The following is a 9,945-nucleotide window of genomic DNA, read 5'->3' on the forward strand; positions in this document are numbered from 1 at the left end:
CAGAGAAAGGGGAAGCAGGGACTGAAAATGGACCACAGAGCTGGGAGGGACTGCCTCTGGACAGGACAAGGTGAGGGAGAGGAAGAGGCCCAGGAATAAGTCTCTGCCCACAAGACTGCAGGGGCCCGGCCTGTGGGGCTGGGAGTAGGGAGGGCAGGGCAGGGCAGCGCGGGGCGGGGTGGGGTCGGGGCGGGGTTGGGGCGGGGGTGGGGGGGGGGGCGGGTGGGTCCCGTGGGAGGCGAGGACTCGTGGCCCCTGCCTTCTCTCCACTGCTTTAATCTCCTCTTTCTCTCTTTAAGTGCCACCAATAGGAAAGCAAATACTTTTTAAATTGTTTAATATATTTCCTTGATTTTCAGTTCAGTTCAGTTCAGTTCAGTTGCTCAGTCGTGTTCAACTCCTTGGGAGCCCATGAAATGCAACACGTCAGGCCTCCCTCTCCATCGCCAACTCTCAGAGTTTACCCAAACTCACGTCCATTGAGTCAGAGATGCCATCTAACCATCTCATCCTCTGTTATCCCCTTCTCCTCCTGCCCCCAGTCTTTCCCAGCATCAGGATCTTTTCATTTTTTTACTGTAAAAAAAAAAAAGTGGAATGTTTTCTATTTCTTCCTCAATCAGAAAAGCAAAATTACCCACACATGAGGATTCATGTGCATGAATCTCTTGATGTTTATGTTCCTTTGATGTATTAAAATAAAAGGGGGGGGGGCATCATTTCAGGCACCAGGATGAGGTTTAGCAACATCCTTTGGTGCCCAGCTGGCCCTGGGTAGCCTCCCCTCACCACGAGAGAACCCGGGCTGGGGGCCACAGCCAAGCTCATTACTCAAGGGCTCGAATGAGTCCCTGACATTACAGCTCTTTACCTGTGGAATCTGCCAATCTTCCCTTGAAACCAGAGGGCAAGTTTTCAAATCCCAGGACGATGACATTTTCATAAAGTTAAAAAAAAAATTGATTTCACTTTGCAAGACAAACAGCTAATAAAACAAGATCTTTTTTGGTAACCACCCATACAGCGATCAATCTGTCACTCGGAAGGCTGTTTCCTGAGAGGTGTGAAATAAGGCCACCCTGGCGCGCTATGGGAACAGAGAACCCCCACCCAGAAGACACCTGCCACCCCAAAACAGGGAAACAATCCAATTTAGAGCACAGGAAATACACAGCTAATTAGCTGCTCAATCAATACTGACTTTTGAAAGACAAGCAAGAGGTATCTTCCAGTGTTTACATGCAGCCGCTCACACGTCATGAATATATCTCACCTCTGTTTCTTTTCAACTCCATTCCTATTGGGAACAAAACAAAAAAGTATTTCCCACCCTGGGGGCTTGCAGACTGAGCTGCACCAGGGAGCTATTCTGTGCTGTAGCCGTTCAAGAAAGAACTTGAAGGGTCAACAAAAACAAACATCAAAAGGACAGGTTTTAGTTATAAAATGAATCCCCTCTGTGCCCGTCTGAGGTCAGAATCAAGACCCCCTCATTCACTCCATCCTCCCATCTCTGCTTCATGTTTTTTCCACCTTTATTTTCCCTTAGCCCTAATTTTCTCACTCCTTAAAAAAAAAAAAAAATCTTAGTACATTGCACATAGAACATCTTTTCAAAAACAAGATGCAATAAATCTTAGTTAATCAGAATCTCCCTCAAAGCAGCTCTAACTGCACAGTTCTGAGCTAAACTTGGAAGGGAAGCAGTTACAAGCTAGGTGCTGAGCAGCCATGTCTCCATACAGTGGGCCCTCAAGAAACATCAATGAATTTGTTTTTTAGATGATGGAATCTGCAAAGCCTCTGGAGCAAGTAAGGCAAACTTAGTAGTAACTACTTTGAAAGAAATACATGACGAAAATACTATTAACGGGAACAGATCAGAATGACAACAACAACAAATGGCTGTAATTCCATGACTATAAAAGAACTGAAAACATCTGGATGTAGCAGTTTGCATAACTGAAACAACAGAACAAAGGAAACAGTGATGTTGAGGATAAAAGAAAACAGCCAGCCAGAAATGGAGACACAGAAAACAAAGAGAGGCGTAAATAACTGATTTGAAAAATGGGAAATGGGAAGCCCCCAAAATAGGAGACAGAGTGATGAATGGGGTAGGGTATATGATGAGGGAAACATCTGGAAAGAAATAATACAAGAAAAGTTTCCAGAGATGAAAAAACAGTTCAGCCTAGAACTAAAGTACACACACTGTGCCTTTCGAGTTTGACTCTCAAGGAAAGAAAGAAACATTTGCCAGTTGTATTTTTGAATGATAAATTATCTGGCAAGCTGAAATGAAGAAAGAGGTTCTTTTGAAATTAAAATGACAAAAGGACTAACATCTTGAGTGATGAAGCTGAACCTAAGGGGAAAATGTGCAATTCTACCCATGTATTAGTTATGCTCTGAAACGAGATTTGCTCTGTACAAGTGGAAAGAAGAAACAAACTCTTCTCACTAGCCACACCTAGTAGTTCCTCTAGGATACTTCTGCATCCCCTCTAAGGTCCCAACCAAATGCACAGACTGGCCATCTCAGCTTGCCCGTCCAGCCATGCCTCTTCCCTTATCTCTGTATTGGGTTTCTAGGGGTAACTCCTTCACCAGAGTTCAGTCAAGACATTTCCCCAAGGCCAGCAGTTGCTCCCTACCTTCACCTCAAGGGGTTTCTGCCAGCCCAACTTAGTCTCAGGTCTGCACGAAGTCTGACTCTGACACTCAGCTAAAGGGCTGTGTGACTTTGTGTAAGTTACCAAACCTCTCTAGACTTGAACCTTGTTGACAGTAACCTGACTCCAGCATCATCATGTGGATAAATAAATCAGCCTCTTAGGTGCTAGAACCTTTGCAAACATTATTTCTGAACCTATGAAGTCAGTGTTATCCTCATTTTAAGAAAGTAGAAACCGAGACTTGGTGAGATACCCTGCTTGATGCCCACTACTTACTGGTCTTGGGAGCAGGTCCATCCAACTCCACAGTTGGTTCTGCTGCCCAGCCAGGCTGTGTCTCAGGACAGGAAGAGGTATCCAGGAACCCGGACCAAGCTCCGTGTGTCTGGGCACGTGGTCTCACTTGGAGCAGCACGTCCATCAGGGGTCATCCCAGGTGCTGGTCTGTGGTCTAGGGACCTGTGGGCTTGAGGTTCACGGTGGACAAGCAGGCAGGCGTGTGCTTAGGACCACTGCTGGCTCGGCAGACACTGCCTGGCTGTTCTGGGTAAATGGCCCACTTTCCATGCCCGCCCCCCCCGCCAGACCCTCCCACTGCCTATTTAAGCAACAGGCCCTGACTCCACTGGCCCCAGACACCGCCAGCTTCCGGAGCTAGAAGAGCAGTGCTGCAGGCCTCGCTCACTCAGGATGAAAGGCCCTTCTGTTTCACCATTTCCTACCGGTGCGTTCTGAATGATGATGCTGAGCTGGGTTGTAGTGGGAGCTGATTCTGCTCGCCTAGGAGTGTACTGAGATGTATAACTGGCAGAGGGAGGTTCTGATTGAATTTTTCCCATTTCTAATCCCTGACTTGATGTGATCTTATTTTCAAAGAGGGAGAAAGGCTGTAGTTTGTTAAAGGACAGAGGGGAGCATATTTCAAAACAAGGTCTGGCTCAGAATACCAGTGCTCTGACATGTTTTTCTTTTGAGAAAAGAAAAGGTTCTGTAATCTCAAGGTTGCAGAGATTCCTTCCACTTCCCCTCAGGAAACCCTCCCTAAATAGTTCCTGTCGATTAATTTTATTTTGAAAAACAAACACACGGGATTTTTCAGAAGAATCTGGTAGGGGAGAGATGCTATACAGCCTATGGGGGATAGTATGGGGAACATCTAAGGACAAAGACCCTCCTTAACAAATTTCTCATTGAGAGATGAGGTGGGAGCTCTTCACTGCTCGTGGAGAAGGCACAGGTTGGGATTGCCGCACAGGTTGGGATGGCTCCGGAGAGGAATGCCTCTTTTATGTCCACTTCCAGATGCGTGCCAGCCTGTGGTCTAGGGGCAGGTCAGCCCGATGAGAGGATGAAAGAGAGAGGTGAGGGTGGGTTGTCAGCTTACTGAGGGTGAGGAGGCTGGTGTCCAGGGCACAGGGGACAAGGCATCCCCTGGAGGCCAAGACAGTAGGCCATCCTCTAACCTCTCGGCAGGGTGGACTCCCTACACCACAGGCGGAGAGGGAAGACTGGGAAGGAAATAAGCTCATCAGGAAACTCAGGAAAATAAGCCAGGAAATAAGCCAGGGTGTCCCCATGGAAACAAGGGCCCCCTCCTGCACAGTGAGGACCTAGGGTTCCTCTGCTTCCTTCTTCCCACTCTGATCTGGTAACATGAGTCCCTGTGCTCGCTTGGTCCTGGCCATGACCATCCAAGACTCTGTAGTGAACCCCAGTGTTACAGGGGAGGGGGCATCTGAGGCTCAGAAGTTAAATGACTTGTCCAAGATCTTTCAGCCGGCTAGAATTCTTGTCTCACTGGAGCTTTTCGAGTGTAACCCTAATCAGGAGGTCGCCAACTATTTCCCAAGTGAGAAGACACACCTTCCAGCTCCACTCAGGCTTGAGGGCAGAGGACTTGGGACACAAATTTCAGGCTCCTCTGAAACACTTTGGGTGATTTGCAAAATAAGTGTTAACTAAAGGACAGAGGCTGGTCCACAAGGACTCTGGGGAGTGAGTGACTTCTGCCTCGCCTGCGATGGGAGGGTGGATAAGAGGGCTCTGCGCCGATGGGCAGCAGGACTGCCTTGAGAAAGTGGAAGACCAACGAGCTCCGCGCGGGGTGCGGGCTGGGCGGAACCAAAAAGCCAGGGATTCAGCTGGAAAGTCGGGGGCGGGACTTGGGGTTGGAAGGAGGGACTAAAGAGCTAGGACTTTGCCTGAGGCCAGGGGGCGCGGCCAGAGAGCTCTTGCCTAGGGCCAGGTTTCAGGAGGCGGGGCCAGAGAGTCAGTCCAGGCAGTGTCCGAGACCCAGGGGCCGGGACCAGAAGTCGGGGCGGGTCCGGCACCTGAGGCCGGGGCGGGGCTAGAACGGAGGGGCGGAGCCAGAGAGTGAGCCCAAGAGACCCTCCTGGGGAGTGAGTGTCTGAGCCCGCCCGATCCTCCGACTGGGTCAGCAGGGAATGCGGGGAGCCGGTGGCTTCGTGTCCAAAGGTCTCCGTGCACACGAGTGCCCTCCCAAACGCACTCCCCTCCGAAGACCCCACTGGGTTCACGAAGTGTCCGCGCCGAGTCTTCCCTCTGCCGGTCTGTCTCCTCCACTCCTTATCTGCTGCCAAACGGCTTCCTCCTCCCACCCACCCCTGTCCCAGTAGCCACGGTCCCTCTTTTTCCGGGTCTGGGTTCAGCTCTCCACCCCTCCTCCCCCCGCCCTCAGGTATCTCGGGAGGCTGAGATTATACAAAGCTCCTGGGAAGAGCTCTGATTGTTCTAGCTGCAGTTATCAGATCAAACCCTGGCCCCACTGCTGACGCTCTGAATTCGCCTCTCCCCGCCCCTCACCCTGCACAGCTCTGGCCTGGTCTGGGTCCAGCTGTTCACATGGAAGCCTCATGCCTCCCACCCAGAGTCTTCCCCACCTGTCAACCCGCGTATCCCCAGCCTGTCTATCCCACAAACCTCCGCCCCCACCCATTCTGGCTGAACTTCGTGGGGACCATGGGGCCCACACCCTCTCCTTGGCGACGTGGAGGGTGTGGCGGTGCCTCCTGCACAGGTGCGGCCCCTAGGTCTTTGTGCCCGGCTCACCTGTACTGGGCTGCTCGGTGACTGTTGAGTTCCGGGCACTTCTGTGAACCGCTCATTTCTTTTCAGGTCCTTGACTCCGAAGTGAGTGCTCCCTCTTCTGCCAGAAAGACGAGAAGCTCCCAGCGGCGCCTCCTCAGGTATGAGGGGCTTCTGGAAGGGAGAGGGGGATGGGAGAGGACCCTTCAGGCCTCCCTTCATAGATTACTTATCCACATTTTATATAAAGAGTTGCTGTCTGAGATTGAGATAAGGTTCTGCTTCTTGGATAAAAAGTTTGAAAACACAGCTCTAGTGTAAGCAGTCTGGGGCAAACAGTTTGCTCCCATTCTGAACCCACCCTCGTGGTTCAGTGCCTGCAGAAGGGGTATGTCTGACGCAGGCAAATCTATGGAGACTGAAAATGCAAACTCCTTCAATAAGGCAGAAAAAGATTGAGGCAGTATTTTGCAAAAATGAAGGAATACAATTTAAATATCCTGGAAAATACAATCAGATATCATTTCCCACTGAACTATAAAAAAAGTTTTTTTTAGTGCAAAACCTGGAGCTGGCAAGGATACTGTGAAACAGGCACTCTCAAATGACCTTCGAGAAAAGCAGTGTGGCAATGTGTATCAGAAGTTTTGAACTTTACCTTGTAATTCTAGTCTTGAGTCCATCTCAGAGAAATAAGTCAAACCATTAGAATAAAAGTGGAAACCAGAAACACAGAGACCCCTGGAAAGTTCGGAACCTCAGTCCAGTAGCCAGGACAGCAAGATCATTTTAAGAACCTGCTCCCTCCCAAATACGCAAATTAGATGCTTTCCTGGTTTCTCGGGGAGGTCACCAAGCTGGGGGAAGGGAGATATGGGGGTTCAACGTGATGATGACTAGATGGAAAAACAAAAAGGGAGCTGGATGAGGCTGGCAGTTCACATGGAAGATTATTGGGGTCTTCACTAAGGGATCAGTGGGGGTAGGTGACAAATGTAACCTTCAGGAACTGGAAAAGGGATGGGTAAGAACAGGCAGGACAAGGGGGATAGTGTGGTGAACTTGTCCCAGAGGTAGGTGGGCTTGGTGCTGGACAGCGCTCACTTGCATATTTTGCACGTGTTTGCATATCATTTGTATTTAATCTTGGTGGAAATGCAGAAAGGAAAGGAGAATTGAGATCCGGTGACCAGGCTACACCGCTCAGGGACTGTTGTTTACTTTTCCGAGTTTCATTTTTCTTATCTGTAAATGGAACCAGTGGTATCTGGTTGGGGTGGTTGTACCATGTAGATGCACCATTCAGTGTCAAGAGCTCATTCTGGGAGGTGCGTTCTGTGCAGCATCTGCTCAGATTCCCCATGAGGTGGATCTGTTTGTTCTGCCTCTCTGAGGCTCATTTCTAGTCTCCCTCATGTCTCTGCCATGGATGGGCTCATAGCCACCCCACCCCCCACCCCCTGCACAGAGAGCGAGCATGGAGGGGAGGGAGGGAGAGGATGAGTTTGAGGTCCTGATGGGCCACCCTGGATGAACTGGATTGCTGACGCCACCCAGGCCTGCAGGGGGCAGTCAGTCAGTCAGTCATCAGGGGTTCTAAGTATCTGCCTACTCTGTGCCCAACATACAGGTGATGGGATAAAATACTGAGTGCCTACAAGGGGAAAAAGGAGCTCAAATTCCCCAGGACTGGAGGTTGAAGTGGGTAGATGAGCTCCCAAGCGGGTGGTGTCACCATGTGGGCAGGGTCCCTGGCCCTGCAAACACCTCACTGGGCCACACACAATAAGCCCTCCCTTCCTTTGTGTGATGAGATTTGCCAACGTTGCTCAAGCCTCTTTCCTTTGGGATGAGATTTGCCAACGTTGCTCAAGCCTCCCCTCTCTGGGTTCTGTGTCTAGTGTGGTAGATCTGAGCATGTAGGAGGCTGGTCATCCTTCTGGTGTGCAGCCAGCACAAGGGCAATAAATGCATGGAAACTGCCAGCTGTCAGGAGAGAAATAGCTTGTTTCGGCCTGGTCAAAGGTCTCTAGTTACCCCTGGGGCCACAGAGGAGGGGACTGGCAGTGGTTGGTTATAAGACCATCATCGTGACTTCCAAACCCTGAGCGCCTCTGCTGAGGCTTTTGCACAGATAATAGCTGCAAGGAAACGGCTCAGCAGAGGCATGGAGCACGGGAAGGGCTTGGGGGGAAATTGCGAAGGTTGGGTGGTGGTGGGGATTCAGAAGTAGGCAGGGTCACTGAACAATCAGGCTGCTGGGCCTGCCTGCTCTTTCCTGCCAGGTGCGTCACCCTGGGGTCAACAAGGACCACTAAAAGTTTAGCAGGCAATGTGGTCCGATGTGTAGTTTAGAAAGGTGCCACCAGCTGCCACAAGGACCAAGAAGGGAGGCCAGCTCCAAGACCAGGTGATGGCTGTCACAGGGTCTAGGTGGGACAAGATGAGGCCTGAATTGGGTGTGGCCAATGGGAATGGATGCCAGGGATTAGGGAGGCAGAACCATGGAGGAGGAGGGGGTGGGTATGGAAGAGGTCCAGGGACCTAGGAGTACTCAGGAGACAGAGCTGGTGTTGGAGCAGTGGAGGAAGACAAATGATAAACTTTTAAGGGAAGATGGAGAGCTGGTCCACTACTTAAATTCATGGGATCAGAGATCAGGAGAGACACCTGGGAATAGGTAACCCACAAAAGATCAACCAAGAGAAGAGGCAGGGGAAGGTACAGCATTTCCAGGGTGTGGGCCAGGGAGGAGGGAACAACAAAGGGCTCAGAGAAAGAGCAGTCCCAAGGGCAGGGAGGGAACGAGAAGAACAGAGGTCCAGGACCAGGGGGAAGAGCTGAGGGACAGATGAGGAGAAGCAGCTGAGGTGTCCTGTTGGGCCTGTATCTTAGAGCAAATCTGATTGAAACTGCATAGACTGTTTTCTCAGTGGTGCTGACCTCTGTTCCAGAAATTTTCTTTCCAAATCTCTACCAGAAAGGCCAATAAGACACCCTCTCCACCTTCTGTCTAGCAGTGGGGGGAGAGTGCAGGTAGCCTCAAGTTGGGGGCTGCCCAGACTCCCAGCCTACCAGAGGGTCACAGCCAGAGGGTCACTCAATCCTCCCAGAGCACACCCAGCACGCACCGTGTGCTCTCACTATTCTGAGACCCAGGATGGGATGCTAACCAGACATTCTAAGCACTTAAGTGAAACAAACCCAACGAGGGTAAACTGCAAGTGAATGAGTTGGAGCCCCCTCTCAGGGCCAGTTTCCACGGCTGCCCCTCCCCTGCTGTCTCCTCCTGGCCTGTAACCTGGGTCACTGTGGCCACCAAGGGCACAGGCTGGCAAGCTGGACTCCTGAGTGTCCCTGTCCTCCTCGTGCCTACTTGCAGTTCTCTCCACCTCACCTCCCTCCCTTGCTCAGTGCTTGCTCCACCCACCACCCACCACTTTCCTGTCTCCATCTAGGACACCCCACACTCAAATATACATACCTAGAAAGCAAGGCTCTGCCCCCAGGAATTCTGGGGCAGAGTGAAATACCCCAAGCAGTAAAGGTGCTGCCTCTGACTCGCAGGGATGGAAGCCAAGCACCCCCAGCCTCCCGCCTTGACAGTCACTGCCCTGCCCCTGCTCCTGCCCCTCCAGCCCTGGCAGGCACCATCAGCCAGCAAGACCTAACAGTGTCTGACCATGCCTGGTCCCTGGGCTCTGACCCCACCAAGCTGCTGGCTTCATCTCCAAGCTCCCTCTTCCCATCCCCTGCAGGCCCAGTGTGGCCACTGGGACCAAGCTGGCACACCTGCTGTGCAGTACCCTGGCCCCTCTGAGACACCCATCGCCTTCACTGACAGCTTGTGGGGCAGACCTAGTCACTCGATCCCACCCAACTGCAAGGGGCCCAGGAGATGCAGTCTTGCCTGATGCCCACAAAGTAGGCCCAGAAGAAGTAAGGCAAAGGTCCTGTCCTAGGCTTGCAGGCAGGATACAGGCTAAAGCGAAGAAAAGCCTACCCGGCTCTTCACAGAGTGCTTATCTTTTTAAGTCAGTCACTGTCTACACTAGCACGTCTACACCAGCCATCTGGGGACATGTGGTCTCCAGCCAAGAGTTCTTTTCTCCCTTTTCCGAAGTGTATGATTCAGCAGCAGGTGTAGACAGGGCACCACTACCAGAGAGGCAGGGATTCATTGGAACCCAGAGGCTCAGAAGACCCTTGGAAACAGGTTTGG

General features: G+C 51.3%; 1 protein-coding gene across 3 annotated transcripts in view; it reads left to right on the forward strand.

Moving 5' to 3' along the window:
* SMPD3 (sphingomyelin phosphodiesterase 3, neutral membrane (neutral sphingomyelinase II)) overlaps positions 1-9,945 on the forward strand; it is an 83,718-nt gene that overhangs the window by 51,676 nt on the left and 22,097 nt on the right. Inside the window, exons 1-2 of one of the 3 annotated variants that reach the window (XM_010850973.1) lie at positions 3,143-3,402; positions 5,814-5,884. The gene's annotated coding sequence lies outside the window, so the exon portion shown is untranslated. Of the gene's footprint in view, positions 1-3,142; positions 3,403-5,084; positions 5,247-5,813; positions 5,885-9,945 lie in introns of those variants that run through there. The other 2 variants (XM_010850974.1, XM_010850972.1) reach the window with 2 other exon arrangements.

Source organism: Bison bison, unplaced genomic scaffold (genome assembly GCF_000754665.1).
Source record: "Bison bison bison isolate TAMUID 2011002044 unplaced genomic scaffold, Bison_UMD1.0 scf7180017864297, whole genome shotgun sequence".
In the NCBI taxonomy this organism is placed as follows: Eukaryota; Metazoa; Chordata; class Mammalia; order Artiodactyla; family Bovidae; genus Bison; species Bison bison.